Source organism: Melozone crissalis, unplaced genomic scaffold (assembly GCF_028551555.1).
Source record: "Melozone crissalis strain CALT ecotype California unplaced genomic scaffold, PUWL_Pcris_2 ptg000004l_1, whole genome shotgun sequence".
Classification (NCBI taxonomy): domain Eukaryota; kingdom Metazoa; phylum Chordata; class Aves; order Passeriformes; family Passerellidae; genus Melozone; species Melozone crissalis.
Window position 1 is genome coordinate 29806785 of NW_026535782.1, and position 23789 is coordinate 29830573.

Genomic DNA, 23789 nt, shown 5'->3' on the forward strand with positions numbered 1-23789 from the left:
TTTGGAAAAGGCAGGCTGAGCAGAGGAGGAGAGGGATTTGAGTCTCCCTTACTGTTACTCTGTTTTACACACCAGAGAGGAGTTCCCTCTCTTTTGAAAGGCCCTACCTTTTATTGTAATAAAAGCCAGCATGGGAGACTCCAAGCCCTTCTTGTTGTCTTTGGGATGCTGAGTGTAAGAAAAAGTGTAGTCTAGGCCATCTGAAAGGTCATGACTCAGAAGCCCAAAGGGCAAAGATTCCTTATTTTTCAGACCTGAGTCTCAAAGTTCAAATGATTCCAAAACACTGCAAATGGTGGTGACATAATTATCTGTGGGTACCATACATTATTAATGAGCAGTTGATTAAAATTATATTTATTGCTGCATCAGGTTTTTTTATCTAGGAAAATACTTAAAATTCAGATCAGGAAGCAACGTTTTCTTAATCTTGCCCTAGAATGGATTTTCTGATTTTCTTATTTTATAACTGAGGTTCGGCTAAACAGTAAAAAAAATAAAAGGTGCTTGATGATGTGTGTAGTGGGAGATAAGCTGATTGAAAAAACGCAACAGTTAATTACACTTCAGGTGGTGGTGGTGAGAGACTATAGAGGGTTGATATTTACCTGCAGACTCCTGTTTTCTTGTCTACACAAGGGAAAGAAAATTGAAAAAATACTCTGCAAACATATATTTTTAAAAAAATGTTTTCCTCAGAAGTCTGTCAGATTAATTTCTCATTCAGTAGTGGAAGTTGCATTATATATGCTTTACATGTCTCACTTGTCCTTTTTGCCTGCTGATGTTCAAATAAGAATTAATAACTCAGTCTTCTTTTTCACCAAAATTTTCATTCAAAGGGAGTTGAAAAACATGAACACTAGTTATGAATTTATTATTATAAGATTATTCTCTTGTGCATTCTGTTTGTGGCACTGACAGAACAGAATAAAATTACTGGCCTTTTTAAGCAGCACCTTATTATTATAGCCTGGTGTATTTAATTGTAATTTTTCTTACAGGTTTTATGAGGTATGGATTAAAGGTAAAAATCTCTGGAGCTGAACTGCCAATACTCATCCTGTGGGTTTCAATTATAGAATAATTTCTCCATTTATTCTGCTTAATTTTAGGAAGCAAAGGTCACAGGAATAAATTTTCTTTGAATGAATAAACACTGGGGAAATTGAGGACCCAACTATTATTATGAGATGACAGTCAGTTCTATCAATCTAGATATTTGCAGGTCATGGTGATGGCAAGTCTATGCAGTTTTATTAGCAATGATGCTAATAATCAGAAATTTTAAGGGAGCCTTTGAAAATGTTCTCTCTGGGGGTGGTTGCTCCATTAAAGCCACTGCAGAATCTGTAGGCCTTACCATGAACACAGATAAATGCTGAACCTTTTGGTGAATTTCTTGCTTCTTTGTTTAGCAGTATGGGATGGAGTAGTGAATGCTACAGATGTGTGGAAACTCCTACAGCTCCTGTCTAAGACTGCATCAGTCATGCAGCTTTCAGCTCTCTGTCCAATTTTACTCACCCTTGATTTAGAAATTAGGATATTTTTGTACTAGAAAAGATGGGGTGAGTTGATTGTTGCTTTTGAATTGTTGAGTCTCCAAGGAATATCTACAGCATAAGAATAGTGCAGAATATTGTTACATTTCAGTGTTTTAATCAAAGGTCATGGAGGTTTGCTTCTGAGTGTCTAGAAATCCTCTTCTGCATCACTTGAATGTTAAGCAATCCTCTAGATATTGTAGTTGCTACTTGTAATTTCCACAGCTGTTAATCACATAAGAATAACATGTAGAGTGCCATGATGTCAGAAAACTCCTTGGGTGTCTTCAGATACTGTTCATTTCCTTGGAACTGGAGGGTGCCAGTGACTCTGAGCTTGGAGAAGGGGGTGGCCAGGGGAGGCTGGGGTGCCCTTGGAGGCCTGTAGAAAACAACCTGGCAGGACCTGAGCAGTGTTGCTTAGCTTTGAATTCCCACCTGAGCAGTGTGGCCTGGCTTTGAATTTCACTTTGTTTTGTGCAGGGGGTCAGACCAAGTGGCCTCCAGAGGTCCTTTCCCATCTGAGTACTTTTATAATCCTAGACTTGGCCTAGAGCATGCTTTCCCCCACTTCTCCTTGCCCTCTGTTCTGCCTTCCTATTTATTTCTTATCCTATTTCCTTGGCTGAGGAAAGCACCCACATCAGAACCACCAGACTGGAACAGACACGTAGCTCTGTTGTCTCAATTAGCTTTGCTGTGAATGCTGTCTCAGCATTGTGGACACACATACAGAAAGGTTTGGAGGGGCTAATGGAATACAGCTGAATGAAAATACATGCTGTTTTAGAAAGACTGATACTTGGGAACATGGGCAAGGATAAATGATAAAAGGCATGCAGTTTTTCAGATGAAAAGCTATAATGGAGATCTGTCAAGACGAGGCCTTAGGGTAGGAAATGAAGAACAGTTTTATTCCTGTGTATAAATAGAATCCAGAGCTCCCTGACACAGTGAAGTAAAAAGGCAAAGATTTGTCACTTGGATGTAAAGGAAATGTGGGAGATTTATGTTCCTCCACTAAAAAATTTGATATATATATAAGCCAGCCAACCATTTTAGTTTTGTCAAATGAGAGGGGAATAATTATTCATTCTGGTTGATGTTCTATAAAGGAATGTGCTTATTCAAACTAGATGCATCTGATATAAAATGTAAAGCTTTGCCTTTTTTGTCTATAAAAATCTGGTTTCTTTTTTAATGGTGACATTTTAAAGGAAGAGAAAAAAGTTAGCAAGTAGTAGCCAAAAAAAACCCAGCAAAACCCAACCCAAATCTCTAAACTGAAAATCTTTTGTGGTAGGGGAAGGGGGGAATTGGAATTAATTTTATGTGTTTAAACATAAAAAAATGAATAAATGCAGGGAAAAAGAACTGAAGGAATTGTAAGTGAAACTCTATTGTAAAGATGAAATTGTTTGATTTTGAATCATCTATAAATTCGGGTGGAGATTTTCATGTTTGTTGAGCATTATTTTAGTTTTTCTCTGAATTATTGAAGTATGAATTCATTTACTCATAGCTGGGATAGGAAGTCTTAAGAGAATTTTGTGAAAGATGAACAGGATCACAGTAACAAAAAAGATGTCTGCACTCTTAACAAGTGCTCTAAACTAATTGCAGATGAGGCCAGGCCTGGAGTCCAAACAACCTGGTGGGACTCTGTGGAAGGGTATTTTAAAATCAGACACAGCTGCTTTCCCTTCTTTCCATAAGGAAACTTTCCATAAGACTGTGCCAATCCTTAGGTTTTTCTTGCTCGTCATTGTCATTTGACATCTCACTTCTATATGTGTTTGTGGTAAGGGAAAGGTTGCTGTTGCCAAACTTAAGCATAGGGGTAAATTACTGATTCTGGAGAGAGAGCTCTGTGTTTGAGTTCTCCTGTTACTATCAGAGCCTCTACACTTTCATGTTGCTGAAGCACAATTTTCATGCTTCTAGGACATTTACATAACTGCTTTGTGTTTGACTCTGAGGAGTCAGTTCTAGCTGCTTTTCCTAGCAAATGATGATTTTTTTGTCATGTAAGAGCTGTTAAGAGGGAAAAGTGCTTTTTACCAAGACATTGCCCTTTTTTCCTTGTGCCTGTATTTCCAAATCTGAGTATGTGAAAATGATTGTTTTTTCAAGGTTTTGTGGATGTGATTCCTTGATGCATTTCTTTCCTCTTTGAGGTGGTGCCATACACTAGGCATACAAGCAGAGACAGGATATTGCTGTGCATCATGAGGGTATTACATCATGTTATAGCTCATCCCTCATGACACCAAGCTCAGATGGTGTTTCTTTTGTGCTACTTGAGTGTGAGCTTTGCTGTGCAAGTGAAATCTGTGAATCAGAATATAGATAGCTCTGAAAGTGTTTGTAAATGGAAGGCATAAAACTAGTGGCTAATAGGTGTGCTTAATATGTAATAGGTATTAAAGTGTTATTATTGTTAGTTTGGATAGGTTTTAGTGGATGCTGGGCAAAGTCTGTTGCCACCTCATATGTATAAGAAGCCAGAATGAGATTAGTGGAGAATTATGTTAAAAGAAGGAACAACTTTAATTTGAAGGAGACATCAAAGACTTCCTGTGACTTCCTGGGAAGCTCTAACGAGAACTCCTTCAGTGATCCCTCTGATCTGGGAAAAGGAGAGGAGGAGGAGGAGTGTGCAAATATCTGTGAAGAAGTGATAAAAATCTCTCCCTGAATTCTCTAAATAAAACCAGCCATATGTCCAGAAATAATTTTATCAGCTTGTTCCAGTGTGTTTCCTGACAGAATGTATCTTAAAATTGGAAATGCTTTCTTATACTTTTAAAAGATGAATTTCTTAAAATATAATTGTATTTTTTAATCGCAGTGGCACTCTTCTAATATAATATTTCTGAAACTTTGGATTTTTCTTAGTAATAAGTTTGAGCAGTTTTAGAAAAGTATTGAGCTTTCTTACTGTTTCTTAGCATCATAAAATATATGATTAACATAGTTACCATTATACATAGATGACACTTTGATTTTTATAGCTTTAGTTCAGTGTCAGAGCCTACTTTAGCATTTTATTTGTACTTTGGAGAAAAGGAGAAAATGTACATATAAAACCGCTTATCGATTATATTTTACCTTACTTAGGAGGATTGAGATGTGCAGGTAATATATGACAAATATTTTTTTAAGTGTTTTTTTTCTGTCTTCTCTTGAAAAGTAATTTGCTGTCATCTGCATGGCAGCTGTGATCACTGTTATAGAAAGTATTTCAGCATTCTCACTCTTCAGAATGTTTCCATGAATCTGACAGTTGGTACCCAAATAAAGTCATTTCCGAAAGCAGCAGCAGAGAAGAGAATGTGCTGCTGCTATTACTTTTGAAGAGAAGATTTATTTTTAAACTCTGATCAGCCTGCTATTATGTGCATGCTGGTTTTACCTTGTTATTAAAATATCACAACAGGGATCAAATTCAGCTGTGAAGAAGGACCATGCTATCTGTATGTAATCTATTGCTTAAAAATATGGTAATAGTCACCTGATGAAAAAATCCCCACAGTCTAAGAACTTATTCAACTGTATAAAGATGAGGCAAGGCTTAAATAGTCATAGTTTTAGTTTTTAATTTTATTAAGAGATAGAATGGAAATGCAAGTATCTGGGTCAATTTTTCAGGCTTATGTGAAATGTACTAAATGCAAGTGGTGTGGGGAGGTATCTCACCCTTATACACAGGGCTAAGAGGGATTTGGTTAGCTCTCACACAGCATGTGGTGGCTGAAGGCAGTTCTAGTTGATGCTGACAGTGACAGCCCCATCAGGGCTTTTGTTGGCATGTGAACTGAGATGACTTTCTGTCCCACATATATATTTCAAAAGTATGGAAAAGAGACAGAATAAAATCCCCTACTTTATCCTTTCTTTATGCTCTTTTCCTGTTCTTTTATGCTATATAGACTTGTATTTCAGTAAGCTGGCCTGAAACATGTGGAAGTTATTTAGGTTGCCCTTTTATAATCCAGGAATATGACCATTTCTTTATGAGAGGGGGTATGAGATAAGGAGGGATGTGAAACTGTAATTCCCCAATGTTCTTGCAATCTTCAGAGGAATAGCTGTGATAATATAATAAGCAAAGCAATGTAATACTTCATCTTCTGTCACTGGCTATCACACTGTCTTATTTCCTTTGCTTGCCAACTGCAATGCAACGTTCTGGGAACTTGATTAAGCTGCTCCATAGCCTTTTAGCACCTTTTTAGGAGTGAAGCAGGAGGATTTTTCACTTAAGGAAAGATGCAGTAAATGTATCAATAATGGCTGGAGCATGGCTGCCTTAGTCTTCAGAAATTGTATTTGTGTGGGGGAAAGCACTCATCTCTCAGTCAAATAGTCATTTTCTTTCCCTTGGGCATTCGCATGCCTAAATGTTCTAGTGAGCTGGGACAAATGGGAAAGCTATTGTTTTGGTAGAACAGCTTTGATCCAGCTCTCTGTGAAGTCTGTGGAAAGAGTCCAACTGACTTTCCTGGGAAATACAAAGTGGATGAAATATGCAGTCCATGGGAAGCAAAGCTATTGCATTTTCCTTTTCAGATTTAACTGAGACATATTAAGCATTTCTGTGCTCCAGTTTTCTTCAGAGGGCAATAACGTTTGTCACCCTCCTTCCCTCTTCTGCCTACAGAAAATCTGGTTTTGCTGGTGTCTTGTTCAATTGGGTTTTTCAATGCAAGTGTGGTGATACAGCATATACCTGCCTTATTTGCAGCATGACTGTGTTCTGTTAAGATGAAAAAGCCTCATTCAGGTTGTCAAACAGGAGAAATTGTTAGCATAAACTGTATTTTTCTCTCTGCCTTATTCCAGTGGCTTAAGTCTACGTTGGGAATTGAAAACCTCTAACCACTCTATCTGCAGGTTAACAGAAGTTAGCTAAGAGATGGCTGGAGGTAGCATTTACTGTCTAAAATGCAAACTGTGCTTGTGTGTGACAAAGCAGGACCAAATAAAAGCATCCATTGCCTAGAGGATGGCACTTCACACAAAGTGGATACAAAACCCCATATTATCTTCCTGTGGAAACCCAGAGCACCTGGAATATTTCTGTCTGCTCTGAGGTGCCCTGAGCCCCAGGGGAGCACTGACTTGGATCCTCATTCATGGAGAAAGTTTCCTAGACTTCAAGGTAGACTAGAATCCACAAAAGTGTGAAATGGATTATAGAGAGTAGTGTAGGTGTGTCACTTGGTGAGAAATTTAGGGTTTGGGATTTTTAGTATGTTGTGGATGGAAGCAAGATGGGGAGGGCACAGGGTGTCATCCTGGGTTTCTTCTTCCTTCTTCTTCATGGGTTTGGGTGGCATTTTGTGATTGGGCAGAAAAGTCTGCATTGCAGGCTCGTTGGGATCAGTCATTGGGTTAAAAGGGAAAATAATCTAGGTGTCAGTTCTTAATTGGATAGTTTAGTCTTAAAAGACCTTGTAACAGAAGATTGTTAGCCATTTTGTGCCTTCTAATGAAAAACTGCAAAACTGATAGTAGTGAGACTTTTACTGATAAGAAATAATAAACAACTGAGTCGAACATTAACTACTGTCTCAAGTGCCTTCAATCCAGACCTAGAGAAACCAACAACTGGTGCTGTCACACTTCCTCGTTGAGCAAGGCAGGCCTGAAAGGAGTGTGACTGCTGGTTGATTACCTCTTTCAAATGTGTAGCTGCTTGTGTTGGTTTTTTTTGATCTCAAAGGTCTTTTCCAACCTAGTTGAGTCTGTGAAAATGAGGCGATGAGGCTTGGGGGTTACACAGGTTGAATGCTTGCATGTACTTGGACTGACCCCTCCTGATATAGTTTGTCAACAAGCTCTTGAACTGTTCCTGCCTGTCATTACCTGAAGAGGCAGGAAGGGAGTACAGAAGTCAGCAGAGTGTAGCTGTCCTCCTGGGCCTTGCATTCTCTTGCTGTGACTAGTATGTTCCTGGAGAGAGCAGAGAGGATGAAAGGTGAAAGACTGTGTTATGTGCAGATATCATAATTTGCAAGAGGTGAGAAGATCTCTGCCAGGTGAAGATACCACCCTTCCTGTCCTTCTGTCCTAATTCCTCCTTCCCTCCGCTCCAGTGCTGTAATTTAATATGATGGGTTTAACACCGAATTTCATTAAATGCTGCAGCGAAAATTGCTGGGCAACTCTGTAAAGACTGCAGTGCATGGAAGTTCTTATTTCCTACACAAGAATGTTTAGTGAGACTTTCCCTTATTTATTTTTATTTGTAAGGCCTGGGTATTTAGTTTTACTTAAGGAAAAGTTAAAATCCAGAACACATAATCTCATCAGTTGTTAGCTCATTGAGTTACTGTAACATGGCTTCATATTTGACTTCCAAATGTCTTGGGGGATGATGGGAAGTGAGAGAACAGCTGTGAAAAGGTCAGTCTTGGCATCATCATCATAATTAACTTTCATTTGTTGACTAGCAGATGTTCCTATCATCTGGGGACAGGAGTGTATTGGTAACAAATGATAAAGTGACAGAACAAAGTGACCTGGTAGGGCCTGACAACAGAGTTGTTAAATACCTTCCCTGTAAAGGTTTGTTTCTGTTTATCTCATGTAATTTCCATGTGTATGGATAAAAAACAGTGGTGAACTTGGGAAAAGGGAAATTTCTCTTACTTTTTCTTAAAGTGTGTCACTTACATGAGAAAATAAGGCAAAAAAAGCTCTATGGAAAAGACAGTTTTGGAGGACATTTCCTGTGAGTCTTAAAAGGGGGAGCCCTTTTGCCTTAACCTTCCCTGGCAGCTTCACCAGCTGAATTTCCCTTTTTCTGGTAGGTGGCCTGTTTCTTAAAAGGTCTTGTTCTGGTCCTCTCTGTATTGTCTGAGCAATTTCACAGCAGATTTGGAAGTTCTTCGAGGCTTGGTGAGTGACCCCTGGAGCTAGATTGTATCACAGATGGCAGGACAAAAGCATCTATTTCATAGTATTAAGACAGGTAAAATCACTTGTTCTCCATTATGCTTAACTTCCTGTTAACCTTGGAGTATCTGACAAGTTCTGTTAATAGCTGAGATGGCTGGGTTGGAAACCCGGGGTTCTGATGTGTGTGAATGCTACAGGATACCTGTCCTGGTAAAGAAGCATCATTCAAAACGTGAAGGTATGAGGGCAGCCCAGCTGTGGGTTATGATGTTTGAGGGCATAGCACCCTGGTTGCTGAAAGGCACAGGCCAGTATTGCTACAGTGTGGAAATGCTTAGTGCAGTAAATTTGTCTGCCTTGAGGAGAGCTTTGACCATTTGCTTGAGTCGCTGAAGATGAGGTGAAAGAGTATGTTTGGCAGCCAATTAAATAAGGTACTGTGAGAGAAGCAGCCGCTCTAACCATACAGAAATTATGGGTTGTACCATTTGTAGTCTCTTAAGTTGGGAGCTTCTGTTTCAAAGGAGTACTGTAAGAGGGTACAGATGTTGGACAGCATAGCCAGATGTAGCTGCAAGTTCTGTAAACTAAGAGCCATGATTAACTTCTGCTGCTCTCATAGGTACAAGTGTGGAGCTTTATTGGGGAAGAAATAAGTTTCTGATATTATCTTTGCATACAATTTAATTAAATTGTAATGTTACTAACTGTGGTTCTTCTCTTGAGAATAATAACAGGTATGAGGAGGACTTGATCTTTATGTGAGACCATATAGTGGCAATACAGGTGTCTACTTAAAATGACTGGTGTCTTAGCTATCATTGGGCATCTAAATTGGTGGGTTTTAGAGACTTTTTCATTAAACTAGGCTATATAAATTAAATTATCCTCATGTTTTCCTTTCTCTTGTACATAGAATTTATCTGTATTTAAGTGGAATATAACCTCTATTAAAAAAATTAAATAAAAGCATTTAGAATTTGCATGAAGAAAAGATGATATTTAGGGGAAAAGTTTTTGCATTACCTTATCCAAAGTAAACAGATATTTCATTATAAATTTCAATTTCTCTTTATTTTCTGGGGTCACTTATGATTCAAGCAGTGTTTTAATTGAGGCTTTAGGGATTTCCTGCATACAGTGATTCAAATGACTTTCAAAAAGTTAGTTTAACTTCTGAGAAACTGGCCAACAAATAAAAGCTTATGCTTACTCCTACTTTGTATATGAAAGTGCTCCTACCATGTAACAGAAAGTTTTAGTAAGTTATAATGCAGGTGGGTGGGTTTTTATTATAAACTATTTTAATTTATTTCTTTCCAATTTAGAAAATGCCTAATTTCCCTTCTGTTCTACTTAACATGATTCCAAAAGCATGTAGTAACATAGTTATAGTGTATTTAGGGATGGAGGAGGAGGAAGGAAATGAACAGGACAAACTTTCAACCATTCTCAGCTTGCTTGAGCTCCTTTTATTTAATAAAGGGAATGCAAAGTTTTAAATTGGCCTCTTTGCATAATGCCTGTTTATTCTGGAGCCACTAAACTTAGGTCCCAAGTAGTTCTGAAACGTCAAAAAATATTTGGACAAACATTTTCCAGAGCAGAGTTTAGGAGTTTCCCTGAACAATGAGGTAGGCAGGCTAGGTAGTACAGGGCAATATCCAGCTTGGGTGACGAAGCCTTTCTAAGAAGTCCCTTGTGCCACTCCTGAGTAGGAGTTTACCATTTGTTAGTGGCATGGTAGGAGTCCTATAGACATTGGGTGCTGAACTGTAAATGAGCTCTATGGAAAAAAGCTGAGTGAAAAGTAGCACACAATAAAGGATTTCCCCATTCTCATACATTTAAACATAGTTACGTGACTTCTTTGAACAAAGATTATTGGCTTAAGCAAGTGGATGGAAGTGTCTCCATAATACTGTATATTGAGTTTGATTTAAATGTCTGTGGAAGTACCTAGTAAAACTGTCATATGTAGTTGGATAAAATCAGCTGGTTATAATCATCTGCTATGTTAATTTAAAACATATTCACCATGACAGAGACATGCCATGTAATTGTTGAATCTCCTTTGTATTTCTTATAATGGAATATTTAATTATAATTTTAAAATGATAATGTAATTAGCATAATTTATTTTTTAAAAAATCCCTATTGCTGTCCTTAATTACATTATTTCTAACAATACTGCACATTAAAGATAGTCTGATAAGGGTTCACATATTTCTATGCCTTGGTACTTGCCCTCTAGACATCTGATGGTAATTCTTACATTTCTGAGGAAAAAAATCTATCATTTCAACATTTTAGAAATTCACATAGTTTGACAAATCAATCCCATTAACCTCCTTCACCCCATTGGTTTTACTATTCAGAGCTTTTGGCATGAAACTGTAAAAGCATGAAACTGCAGCAAAGTAGGTTTAAATCCTTGCAGTCTGTTCTGCTTTCTGGATGTTTGTATCACTGAAGATGTTCTGAGAGAGTGGAATCCAAGTACAGGGTATATTGGATTGTTCAGTTTTAAAGACTCATCTTTGAAGAAATACCTGTTCAGTGGTATGAACTTCTAGTTGAGCCAGATGTCACAAATGTGATCTGAAGCAGGGTGCTTCTACAGCAATGCCTATTTATCCGTTGTGTAAACTGGAAATGTTTGGGATATAAACGTGCAGGGAAGCACAGACAGTGTTCTTGAGGGAGCTGAGGCTGTGCTGGCTCTGTCCCTCACAAAGGGGCTGTCTGTGAAGGCCTGGGGAGGATCAGCCAGCTCTCACAGCAGCTCCCATCACTGGGAGCCTGGCTGATGTGCCAGCTCTGTCCTGGCCAGGGTCACGTCCGGAGCTGCGGCTTCCTGCACGTCCCTGCGCCCTCCAGCTCCTGTGGGCAGAAGTGATACCCTGGGAGCTGCTGCCCAGATGTGGGATCTGGTGTGTGAGTGTCCCTGCGTCACCAGTCCGTGCCTCTCTGCCTAAAGCTGGGGAATCTTTCCTGTCTTATTAAAGCCACTGGTGCCAGGAAAGTGGACAAAGCTTTTCTGTGTCTATAGAAGATATCCATGTATAAAATATTTATTGCAATTAAAGAAGTAAATGGTTCTTTGATTGAACTGTTCTGTGTTCTCACTTTACATCTTCTTTCTGGTTTTAGTTTTTTTTTTCTTTTCATTCGAACAGAAGCTATATTTAGGGAGAAATATCAGTGACGTCTAAAGGAATGCATCAAGTTGTCTTTGGAACTTAAAAATCTTGGCAGTGGCAGGACTCAGACTGTCTGTGTCTGGGGATGCTGGACAGATTTTAAGCATCTGGCCAGATGCTGTGGTTGACTGAAACATTTTTATTTCACAACCCTTGCAAATTGTTGGTAATTTTAACTTGATGCTCCACTCTTCTCTTCTTTGTGCTTATACAGCCTGGTATGAAGGAAGCCTTTTGTTTTTTCTGTTTTGCTTTACCACTACAGCAGAGGATCATCACAACTCATTAGAGAGATAATATAGTTTAACAATGTTACATATGTGCGTGCATGCCACTGGAACAAATCTTTTATACTTCTTGGTATTTTTGTATGCTTTTTGATTATTGTTGATTTTCTTTATTATACCATACAAAGGAGCAACTTAAAGTATTCAGCTAATTCTGAGTATTAAACATGAATTAAATAGGAGAAGAAAGAAGCTTATAACATTTTGGAGAAATAAGGTTAGATAAAATAAGAAAAGACCAAGGTTTATTGGATAGAAAAGGAATTGTTAATCCTATGGACTAGAGAGGCTGAGATGAAAAGTATAAAAGAAAAAAGTAATGAGCATAGAAAATTAGTTGTTTAGGTAGGGAAAGATCCAGGTTGTATGCAGAGGTGGCAAATGAGGGATTAGGGAGCAAAATAAGCCAGTTACTGGATCAAATGTTGAGGAACCTGGATCAGTACAAAGGGGTGAAAATCTAGGCTGCTTGGGAAAGGATTAGTATTGAAAAGTGATAATTGCAGTTGAAAAGGAAGATAATAAGGCTTGCACAAGAGGGGAAAAAAAGGATAAAAATGAATCTAAAAAGCAAAGTAGAAAACCCAGGATTTTGTGAAACAGAAGTCTACTATGTAGTAGAAGCCTCTCATTTAATCCAGGAGGGGATGATGATAATACAAATGAATAATCAATTTGCTTTCAGTTTTTCTCACATGGTGCGTGCCTCACGATCTTTCCTGGAGGACAGAAGCAGGGAAGTCACAGTTGTGTTTACAGGAAATTGATTTGGAGCACTTATTTTCAGCTGCTGCCAGGTATGCTCCAAGGGGTAAATTTTCAAAACTACAATTGGAAAATGTGTGTAAAAAAGCTTGGAGTTTGTTTGGACAGAAATGGATTTGGGATGCATCTCTCTTCCACTGAGTTTCAATCCTTAAATTTGTCAAGAGACCTCCCATTCTTCCCTAGAGTTATGCATTTATTTATTTAAATGTCTATATTTGGATAGTGGTAGGAAATTTCTGTGTAATCAGTGTGAATTTTGTTTTCTTCCCTTGAGTAGGAAATTGTGGTGGAAGAATAACTTAACTTGCTAATAATAGAGTTTGGAAAAATTTTGGCATTTTTCTTCATGGAATTTAGTGAAGCAATAATACACAGAGTTAGTCTAACACTAGTAAAAGTATGTAAATAATTCTCTGATTAGAGGAGTTATCATTGAATGAATTATTCATAAGCTATTTTTCATACACAGATTAAAGCAAAATGTGTTCACATTTTATTTGAAGCAATATTGGAAAATTAAAATACGTTTGCAATTAATAACTTCAACAATTGTAGGCATGGTTCATGATGATTTTTACTTTCTACTACAGCCAAGATATGGACAGGAGTAAGTCAGGTACAGTGATCTGTAATGAAAATGTTTCTTTATGCTGCAGATCTGACCTCTTCCAAGGGAAAGAAACCACTGAGTCCCTTCAGAAATGTTCTTTAGCATTTTCACTTTGGTGTCCAAGGTTGATACTGTTAGCTGCATTAATCTGCTTCTTTGTGTGGAATAAGGATAAGCTAGTGCAAAGTTTCAAGTAGCAATTAAGAAATTGCTTCACGAAAAATTTCTTAAATTCATTTTCACTGTCTGAGGATTCAATTCTTACAACTTCGCATTTAGTTTAAATTTTGTTGTTGTCAGTAAAGTAAACCATAGAAGTGAAATGAACGTCTGTGCATATGTGTCTTGGTTGGTTCAAGGGTGGATGCATTTTTCACAGCTCTGTGCAAGTCTGTCATAAGTTCTTGGTTTCAGTCCCAGATCAGCTGTGATGGTCCATGTTGTATGGGCCATTATACTCTAAACTAGATTAGAGGACCCAATCTGGCCTTTCTCAGCCTTGAGTTGTATCACCCTTGCATAATACATATCTGTTCAGTGTGAAACAGAAGCAACAAGGGTAGACTCTAGTTTCAGATTATGTACATTAGTAAAAGAAGGTGGTTTTCATCTTTTAACAAGAAGACTGTATTAATTGGAGGGCTCTAACAGTAGTTACTAACATTCTGAATTTTTGGTTACTGCTGTTGGTGCACTCTGACACCCCGGATTGTAATGCTATCATGTGAAGCTAGAAGAAACAATATATGTAATTCTCTTGGTGCTCTTCATGTAAATTCTTTCTGTCAGGGAAGACATCACCTCTCATTCCCTTCTCCTGTTGTCAGGCGTAGCAGTGATGACCCTTTTTCATTTGCTGCAGGAGGCCCTCTGGTGTTGATGTGCAGTGCAAGAAACAATTGTGTGAGTGGTGTGCAGCTCCCATTGCTCATCCTCCCCATCCTGTGTTAGTCAGCCATCTCCTCCCCCCATGTACCTTCAGCACCCAGTTGTTCCTCAAAAGCTGTGCCTCCCAAAGTGGTACTAAGGACTAGGACTTGGCAAGCTGACGTGGCAGATGTGGAGCACAAGGCTTGGGACAGGATGGGACCTGGGGCCTGGACATGCCTGTGTCTTGTTGGGCTTTGGTAGGGATGTGACAGCTTGTGCATGCTTACAGTGCCCTCCCTAATGGCAGTGTCTGGTGTGTATGTCTGCACACTTGCTTGTGCAGTATTTCTGGGTTGCTGCTGCAGGCTCACTGCTCAGCCCTGCGGCACCCTCAGAAGCAGGTGCCAGTCTGCTGTCAGTGCAGGTGGCCCTCCTGTATGAATGGCAGCAGGAACTACTTTCCTCTTTCTCTTTTCTCTTTGTCTCATCTTGTAGCTAGACACTGCAGTTTGAAGTTAAAAGCCGGGATTGTGTCCAGAGGTGGACAGCAAAGCTATTGAAAGTTCTGGAGTATGAGTCTTATGAAGAGCAGCCGAAGGAGGTGGGGTTGTTTAACCAGTCAAAAAGGAAGGGCTCTCTACACCACCCTGAAGAGCCTGTAGCCAGCTAGGCATCAGTCTTTTCTCCCAGTTAACAAGCTATAGGACTAAAAGAAATGGCCTCAAGTCGTAACAGGGGAGGTTTATACTGAATGTTAGGACAGGCTTCTTCACCCAAAGGCTGGTCAAACATTGGAGCAGGCTGTCCAGGGAAGTGGTTGAGTCACCATACCTGGAAGTGTTCAAAAGACATGTAGATGTGGTGGTCAGAGACATGGATTAGTGGTGGGCTTGATAGTGTTGGGTTAATCCTTGGACTCCATGATCTTAGAGGTCTTTTTTTACCCTAATGATTCAGCAGCTCCAAAAAGGCTAGCTGCAACCTTATTAAACACCGGTCATGAATCCACATTGTGGTCTGTTAGTCATCTAGCTTTTGTATCTTAGTTACCTTATTTATTCAAACCAAATCATCTTTTTTCAGTGTTTTTTTTATTTCTGAGTATGTAAAAATTCATTTTTGCTGTTGACACATAAACCATTATTGTTGTTACCTTAGGTGCTGTTGGTCACAGCCAAATGCTCTTATACCTCCTCTTGCCTGGTTGCACATGCAGGGAAATTTGAGTTATTCTACCCAGTGAAACTTATTTTTATTATTTAGATTTTCACTGTGCCATTTCTGGACTGTTGCAACAGGCTCAGAATGTGTTCTAATTAAAGAAACTATTTCTGCTCGGTTTACAATGGATCTGTATCTGAAACAGGGAGAATTCAGTGAAATTTATTCATCTTGTGTGTGAACAGCAACACTAATGAAAGGAAATGAGTTGCTGTTCAGAGGTATGAAGAGAGGAAAAGTAGCTCTTCCTGGTAATGCACTGTGGTTAAAAGAAAACATGTTTACTGGCTTGCTTGGTTAAAATTACATGACTACAGAAAAAGGTGTACGGAAATTGAACATTTTTTCTCATCCTTTTTAGATACCTCCCATATTACCAAATTCAGAGCTGTATTGCTAGCCTCTAGCTGTAGGAAGTATTTTTTTTAAAGTGATCTCGTTCTAAATTTGGGCTTTTCTTAGATTTGGGTAAAATGCAGTATTTCAGACTAATTAATCTGTTTGTGTCGAGTTTATTCTGGGGACTACAGCCGTATTTTAAAAAAGAAGCTATGAGGTCATAAGACTTTAATGAAATAGGCCATTGATGGAAAAAGCATAGGATGAAGCAGCATTCATGTAGGCAGTGTGGGGAGTGGATTTTGGCACAGAAGCGGCACCCACAGCGACTGTGAAGATCAGCGCGTCTTCCATTCCGCTGTCTTGGAGCACTGCTTGGTAAGGAGATACCAGCTGCCACTAATCAGGTATTGACACTTCCAAAATGCAGGGGGCTTTGGTCTTGAGAGCTTAAAAAGTCTGTGGGTTTAGTTCTTGTCTTCCATAAAGAGGAATCTTATCACAAGTAGTTAAATTGTTCTGCCATGTTCTTTATTCTCTGCCTCTGTTAGCAGCATTAGTAGTTATTTGTTGAGTCCAGTCTGACAACAGCAGATGATGGCAGTGAGAGTCACATAGTAGTCTAGTACTATAGTTAGTCATGCAAGAAATGACTCATGAAAGGGCACTGGAACATCTAAATATCCTGTATTTGTGTTTTGAGGGGTATACTGACTTGTCCTGAGGACTGTCAGGAGGCAGTGTAGATAAATGGCTGCTATCCTGTTATTTTAGACACAGGAACTATAATTAAGCACTTCAATATTGGGCTACTTAACAGGAGGAGAATAAAGAAACCCCTAAGAATCTGAGAGAATTATTTATTCCACTCTTTGCTTTCTTATGTACAAGCCCTTTATCAGATTTAAATTTTGCTGGAAGTTTAACTTTCTCCCCTTGCCTGATCCTTTCTGCCTGAGTCTCTTGATCTGCTTTGGTTAATTTGAAAGTAGTTTTTTCCTGTCTTGTAGTTTTCTTAAAAAGCCTTGGTGGGGTTAAGTCTGTCTTTGCCAAAATCAATCTGTATGATTTACTCAGTTGCTCTATTTTTAGATTTCTTCCTGCTCTGTGGGAGATGCAACAAGCAGAACCCTCATTTCTATGCGGAATCATAAATTCTGTAGCATTTCTAGTGCATATGTTCCGAGTCAGGCAGAACAGGGAATTGTACCTTTGCCTGTTATATCCAAGCTTAAAGTGGGGCTCAGCAGGATGCAGACATATGCTTTTCTTATTTCCCCCGGCTACGTTTAGATATCAGTGCCGGATGGATACAACCAGCTTCAGAATCTGAGAATTGTGGGGACTTGGTTGTCTTCTGGCACTTCCCTCAGAACTGAGGCTACCTTAGAGAGGTGTTTTAGGTTTTTTGGATCCTGTGAGGGCAAGAAATTATTCATGTGTAGAAGGACTTGCAAACTTTGACAGGGAAAAATTGAAATGCCCCAGAGACTTGAGAAGTAACAGGGTGCTGAAATGTGGACAAAGTGTTTTGTGTGATTAGATGCTTGTAAGTCTCTGCAAATCTTGTTCTCCCTGTAAATGAATGTCTTAAGTAGCCTGAGGTGATGAATAGGAGCATGGATAAGATTTCCATGCATAGAGTGGATTTGTCCATGATTTACTGAATACTGCTAAAATTCTCAGAAAGGAGACTTAGCATTTTATTATGTAGCACTTAGCCCAGGAAATCATGATCTTGACTAGAATCTCATGGCAGTACCACAGAAAAAAAATATATAATAATAATAATTCATAACCAAAACAACATTGTAGTCGATGCTTTCCAGACCACTGGAGAAAATGTTATCCCAGAATGGAGTAGAGAAATCGTGGACATTTCAGTGGAAGCCATTTCTTGCCAATGCCATTGAGAATTGCAGACTTACAGCTTCTTTGAATCAAGCTGCGTAGATACAGTTTTAACTTGCATTTATTGGAAATGCTTGCACCCAAGCACCTGTAAAACTATTGAACAGCAAATTATTTATTTGGTTCTTGCTGTAACAGATAAAATGAATAGCCACTTATGCTTACAGAATATTAATCAGTCCTCAACCTGTGAGCTATAGGAGTAAGTTTTAAAGGCCCAAACAATTAGGAGCTAACATTCATATCTGTGAAGCATCCTTCGTATCTGAAGTCCTACACAAATTTGAATATTAGCTGAATCTGCTCCTGGGTTTGGTTTTCTCAGCCAGAGTTATCCTTAAGAAGTGAAATGGTGTATAATTCACATCCTGAATTCTAAAGTACTACTGTTGTTCCCAAATATCACATAACTTGTTCCTAAGGGAATTCCTGAAAGCTTGTGCCATGAAAAAGTACACTATTATGTAGGTTCATATTTCAAGCACTTTTGGAAGCCTTTTACAAAGTCTCTGATGGCATGAATTCACAACTGCTTGTATATGTTTTTGTGGTGTCACTAGACCTTGGTTATGTCCTGGTGAGTTTTCAGTGCTTACTATTATGCCTCTCTTGTATCTTTTCTAATATTAACAGTCTAGCTGGTGATATGGATAATGATAATTTGAGAGAGAATGCTAGATTTGGTTTTTCTGGTATTGCAGTGATACAGCTTTTCTTGGCACCTTCCTTCGTCTAGTTAGACAGGCTATAGACTTTTTTATTTTTTGCTTCTCTTTCATACAGCTAACCTAATTAACAACAATAGTAATGTTTGCTAGAAGCAGAAGGCAATTCTGTAATAATTGAAAAAGTAGAGTTACTTTGGTGCTCCATACAATACTCTGTTTATGGGAAATGTATAAAATGTGCTCAGAGAGAATCAGAAATATTTCTGAGAACTTTTTTCTCATATTTCCTTTTTTGTTGATTATTTCATTTGGAAGATAGCTCTGTAGCAGGTTAAGTGCAGTTGTTTTCTGGCTGTACTGCTTCATGGTTCTGTTTCAGTTTAAAATCTGATCTGAGGGAAGAGCTGTATTTTTGTCAGTCTCCCTGTGTTAATTCAAACAACTCTTTAAAGATGCAGTTCCACAGTACAAAAGGCATTGGTCTTTCTGGTGGAAAGGCTGAATAAGCAAACCTGAATGTGTCTGCAGTAATAACTGTGATCAATTTCTGTCTGCTAAAATGACAGAGGTTAGATTAGCATTGGATTCTGCCACAAATAGCGGCTTTGCAACAGGGCTTAGTAATACGTGTGTCTGCCTGTCTGTCCCAGTGTTTGATACATGTCAGGCTCTTGCATAATCTTTTCATTGAATAAATAGGGCACTTGAAAACGTGTCAGAGAGAATAGTCACTCCACACACAGGCAGAGCGATCAACTTGGAGATTTATCAGCCTCTTTGCTGTTATTATTGGTTGACTATGGTTTGCCCTATATATACATACCTTTACTATCAAAATTAATTCTATTGTTATAATTCATATGCAATTAAAATTTGATTTAGTAATACCCTCATACAAAAGATGTTTTCCTTCCCTGCTTCATAAAAGGAAACTTTTGAACTAGATTGAAACTGGATTTTTACATATAGCAGTGCTTTCTGTTCACTTGAACACATGCTTAGTTTTAGAGAAATTTCTGTTTGAAGACGTCACAAAGCTTCAGTCCTGTGAAAGGTGTTTTGCTGGCTACAAAGTCCACTGATGATTGGTTGCTTAAGGCCCTTTTCACATTCTTTTTTTTAAGCTTCATTGCAGATCAATTCACGCAACTGACAGAGTAACAAACCTTTAGCTCCTAATTATGGTACTATCAACCAAAGGGTTATTTTAGAGAAGAATAGAATGGAAGTGATGGACTCTATTTTGTGCAGAGCCACCATTACATGCAAAATTTTCTTTTTGTACAATTGTAGCTCTTGTATATTTGTGTATCTACTTACATCTGCATATGGAAACAGATCAGTTGCATTTTTTGTTTTTAAAAAAATACATGGCTCCAACATGAATAATATTTTATGGATGAAGTTCATTTGCATTAGGCTTAATTTTTGTTCATTTGCCTTCCATTATCATTGTAATTTCCTGAAAATTACAGTTTAGTCAAGAGGGACTTCAGGATGAATAATAGAGGGGGTGAATGAATGCAGAGTGTATGTTACTGTTCCAGCCATCTGCTATAAGTTTATCCTGGGTGTTTCCACTCTGATTGAATCAGTACTGTCAACTTTGTTATCCCATCCAGTCTCTGACTACAGAAGTGCAGAGAGAAATTCCGCTTTTGCACACATCTGTGCTTTTCAGGGTTAGGTAGCTTTGTCTGGTGTCCAGTGGTACACTGCCCTATGCCTGTCTTTCAGTATGGAGATTTTCTCTTAAATGAGATTTTTAAATATCAGTCATGCTTCATTTTCTTGGAAAGATGCTGCTTGCCCTTTCAGACAGATAAATTTCTTGATATAATAGAAGGGAAACAGACTGTGAACTCTCTGCTTGTGTCAGGACACACAGGACACTGCTGTCTGTTCTGCTCCTTGGGTGGTGGGATGTAACATCTTGGAGCTGGACAAAGGGGTGCATACATTGGTTTTTTTTTTTTTTTTTGCTCTGCTAGGGGTTTTGCAGAAACTAGAAACTGAACTTGCACATCAGATTTGAGGTGAAAGTCCGATCTCTTGCCAACAACTTCCATCCCTTAAGTGGGCAGGAAGAAATTCAACCATAATAGCATTATTCTGAGGGATAAAGGGGAGGTCCCTCAAAACCAAGAAGCTTATTAATATACCTAAAAGTACATAAAATAGCAAATATTTCGTCTCAGAGTCCAAAAGTATGTAATTCTGTTTGAGATTGTAAGCTCATCTCTAAAGTTAGTTGCGTAGCTGCCATGGACTTAGAAGTTGGTTATTTTCCTGTCACATTCACTGGAATTGGCCTTTGTATTTTTTTTTTTTCTTTAGTCTAGCAATGTTTAGATGTAACAAGCACAATGAAGCTGACTTCACAAATCACAATAATATAGCGTTTTGCCACTGATTACTGTTATGGATTTCCCCATTTTTTGCTGTGTAGCATTTACTCATTTCTCCAAGAAGTCTCTTCTTGTCTCCTAAATTTTTCATATTTTCTTAATGTAGGTAAATGTTTTCTAAATTACATACTTGAATTCTATTGTAATAGAAAATTATCATCTTGATTAAAATACCTGATTAAGTTATGTTCTTGGTCTTCCACTGAGTCTGATTTTTCACTTCTAGAGGTTTTAATGAATTTATATATTTATAAATTTTTATATATTTATACTTTTGGCATATTAACACTTTTGCCTGTGATGCAGAAGCTGAAGAAAAAAACTGTGAGAGCAAATACATATTTTGCAGTTAAATTTAATATTTTATATCTTTCAGTTAGGAAAAAAACCCAAATAATATATTTTTTATCTATATGGAAAGATGTAAGTGTTTCAACTTCTTAATTTTCACTGTGTTGTTTGACAGTTGGGGATTGGTTTATTTTTATTTTCATGATAAATGCAAGCTCAAACGAAGTTTTCTTGCAGCTGGCTATTTTTGGTTCTATACACAAATCCTTGCTGCTTCTAGCAAATATACAATTGATTACAAATAAATGCTATCATAAAAAATGTCTATGGTAAAGAATAATTGAAAATGTAGGTGGCCAAGAAACCATTGAGTCAAGAAAAAAACAACTTTTCAAAACTTGAAACAAAAGCATACCAAAACAATTATCAGACCTATGCTGGAAGACTCACAAAATTGCTCAAATTCAAATTTCTTAATGTAAGATTCTCACTCTTGTGTAAAATTCAACTTAATTTATTTGCTTTTGTCCAAGTTCTTGTTCATGTATGTGGTTTGTCATGTAGTGCAGCACTTATTAGAGCTGTCTGGCTTCAGATATTCTTAGGGGAAGTAACCCATCAAGAGCTGCTGAGCCATGTTAAGAGTAACTAATTCTCATGATAACTAAATGAATTTTTTTTTTCTGTGCTCTCAAATGAGAGCACTAGTTTAGCTCGGGGAAAGCAGCATTAGTGTAAGCATAGAGCTAAATACTATAATAAGATTCAGGAACTTTTAACTTACTTCCTAATAAGGAGAATATTCTTTAATCAGCAGAAATACCTGCTGAGATATGCATGTGTGCCTTCTCTTTAGCCCAATTTCTTGATTTTTGCCTTAAGGGTTCCTAAGAAGTATTCTTCCATTTCGTGCAGACTAAACATTTCTTTGCAACAACATCTTTTCTGTGCAAAAACCTTTGTCTGCCTCCTTAGCAGCATTTTGTTTTTCAAATGTAAATATATAAATAAAGCCTAAGGGGAAAATAAGACAAAGTCTCAGAAAAATTATTAATGCCAGATATATCCCTATAGCAACATCAAGATAGAGGAACCAAGTAGGAAGTGCAATCTGTCTGGAGAGGAGTAGCATTTCTTGCTTTAGCCTAGCTCCTGGATGATCTGTTCAAGTTCTAGCAGACTCTAGACCAGAAAAGACCCTGGTCTTACACAGGTTGTGCTGGTGACAGCAGGAGCACCTCATAAGCACTGTCTTCCTCATCAGCTTCAGTCTTGTACTCTGTTGTCACACATTTCTCAGTGAATTGTCACACTGAATCTCAGTGCACTGTTTTGTTCTGCAGGTGCAGATGAAAAGCTGGAAATACTGTTGCACAGCTGTTAGGTGTTGTGGGAGCCTGCACTGCTGCTCTAGGCTTTACAGAAGAACTTGCAAGAGACATCTTTTCCTTGAGACTCCAGAAAAGAGGTTGTTAGCACTTCTTTCTCATGATTATTTGAGAACAGTGAATGTTTTAAAGTGCCTGTCATGCAGTGGGGCATTATTAGATATATGAAATGCAGAAGAAGGTGGAAATTTTTTTGTGCCCTTATTTTCAGCTGGTTGTTGGGCCTGTTACTTCTGATGTCCTGTATCCCATGTGAACTTTAAAAGGAGTCCTCCCAAAGTACCAATTATCATTTCTCTTTGCTACAAATTCATGCATAAACATATAGTGACTTTCTTTTTTGAATGGCAGTAGTCACTTACGACAGTAATTGCTGCTTATGATTTCTTATAAAAGTACAAGAAGTCTTTTATATACTTAATTATATAGAACTCTATAACATTGGAAAGTGTGGTCTTTTTCAAATTGTAGCGTGGAGCTGATGTGCCTAATTGGTGGGGAAATACAGGAATAGCTAAAAATGTGTTATTAATAAATCTAAGGATCTGTAAAGACATTCCTTCAAACAAATAATTTTCTGTTGGGAATTTTATTTTGGCTTTTGTTGTTGGATTCTTCCCTAGTAGAGATCATGTGAAAATGTGCTGGCTTACCCTGGTATGAGAACAGCTCTGAGCACATAAATGCAGTTTTGTGCTTAGCTGAAAATAAAAGAGCTGAGCATTATTCTCAGTTCACTGCACGATTAATATGATTTTTTTAAGTACTGATATCTTGTAAGAATATAAAAAGATACTCTTCTTCATTGGAGCAATGAAGCACCATCCAGCCAGTGTGTTATGAGCAGGAAATGAATAACCTTTTTACTAGCCTGTAGGATAATGCTATTGTTTTCAACTTTGTGATTTATTACATGCTTCTTGATTCCTGAGTAAGCTGTCACAGGCTGCTCTGTGCCTGTTAAATTAATATATGCTATGAAAAGACACAACTCTATCCTGGTAATGTGACTTCATTGTTACCGATAATTTTCTGAATGTTTGTGGCAATACTTTTTCTTTGTTATTTTTATTTTATAAGCTTCCGATACTAGTAGTGTGTTCCTTATACTTTCTCCCATTGGAACTAGTGAAGAATGAATTGTTCTCTGATGTTATTCTGAAATGTATAAACATTTGGGATGCTGCATCACATCTGACTTTCCCTCAAAATAATTTTATTTTATCATATGTCCATGATGGAGATGGTGGAGGAGGAGGAGGGAGGGAAACTGTCCAGACTGAAATGCAAGTCTCTGTGTAGGCTTTTAATTAATTTCCCGAGAGAATTGATAGTGCACAAAGGATGGAAGAGAAATGCTGCTAATGGCCCT

At 38.0% G+C, this 23789-nt stretch overlaps 1 protein-coding gene across 5 annotated transcripts in view; it reads left to right on the forward strand.

The window, feature by feature from the left end:
* Window positions 1-23789, forward strand: part of NAV3 (neuron navigator 3) — a 507738-nt gene that overhangs the window by 84390 nt on the left and 399559 nt on the right. The window contains exon 1 of one of the 5 annotated variants that reach the window (XM_054271045.1): window positions 22409-22497. The exons of the other annotated variants lie outside the window; for them this stretch is intronic. The gene's annotated coding sequence lies outside the window, so the exon portion shown is untranslated. Of the gene's footprint in view, window positions 1-22408; window positions 22498-23789 lie in introns of those variants that run through there. 5 annotated transcript variants of the gene reach the window in all.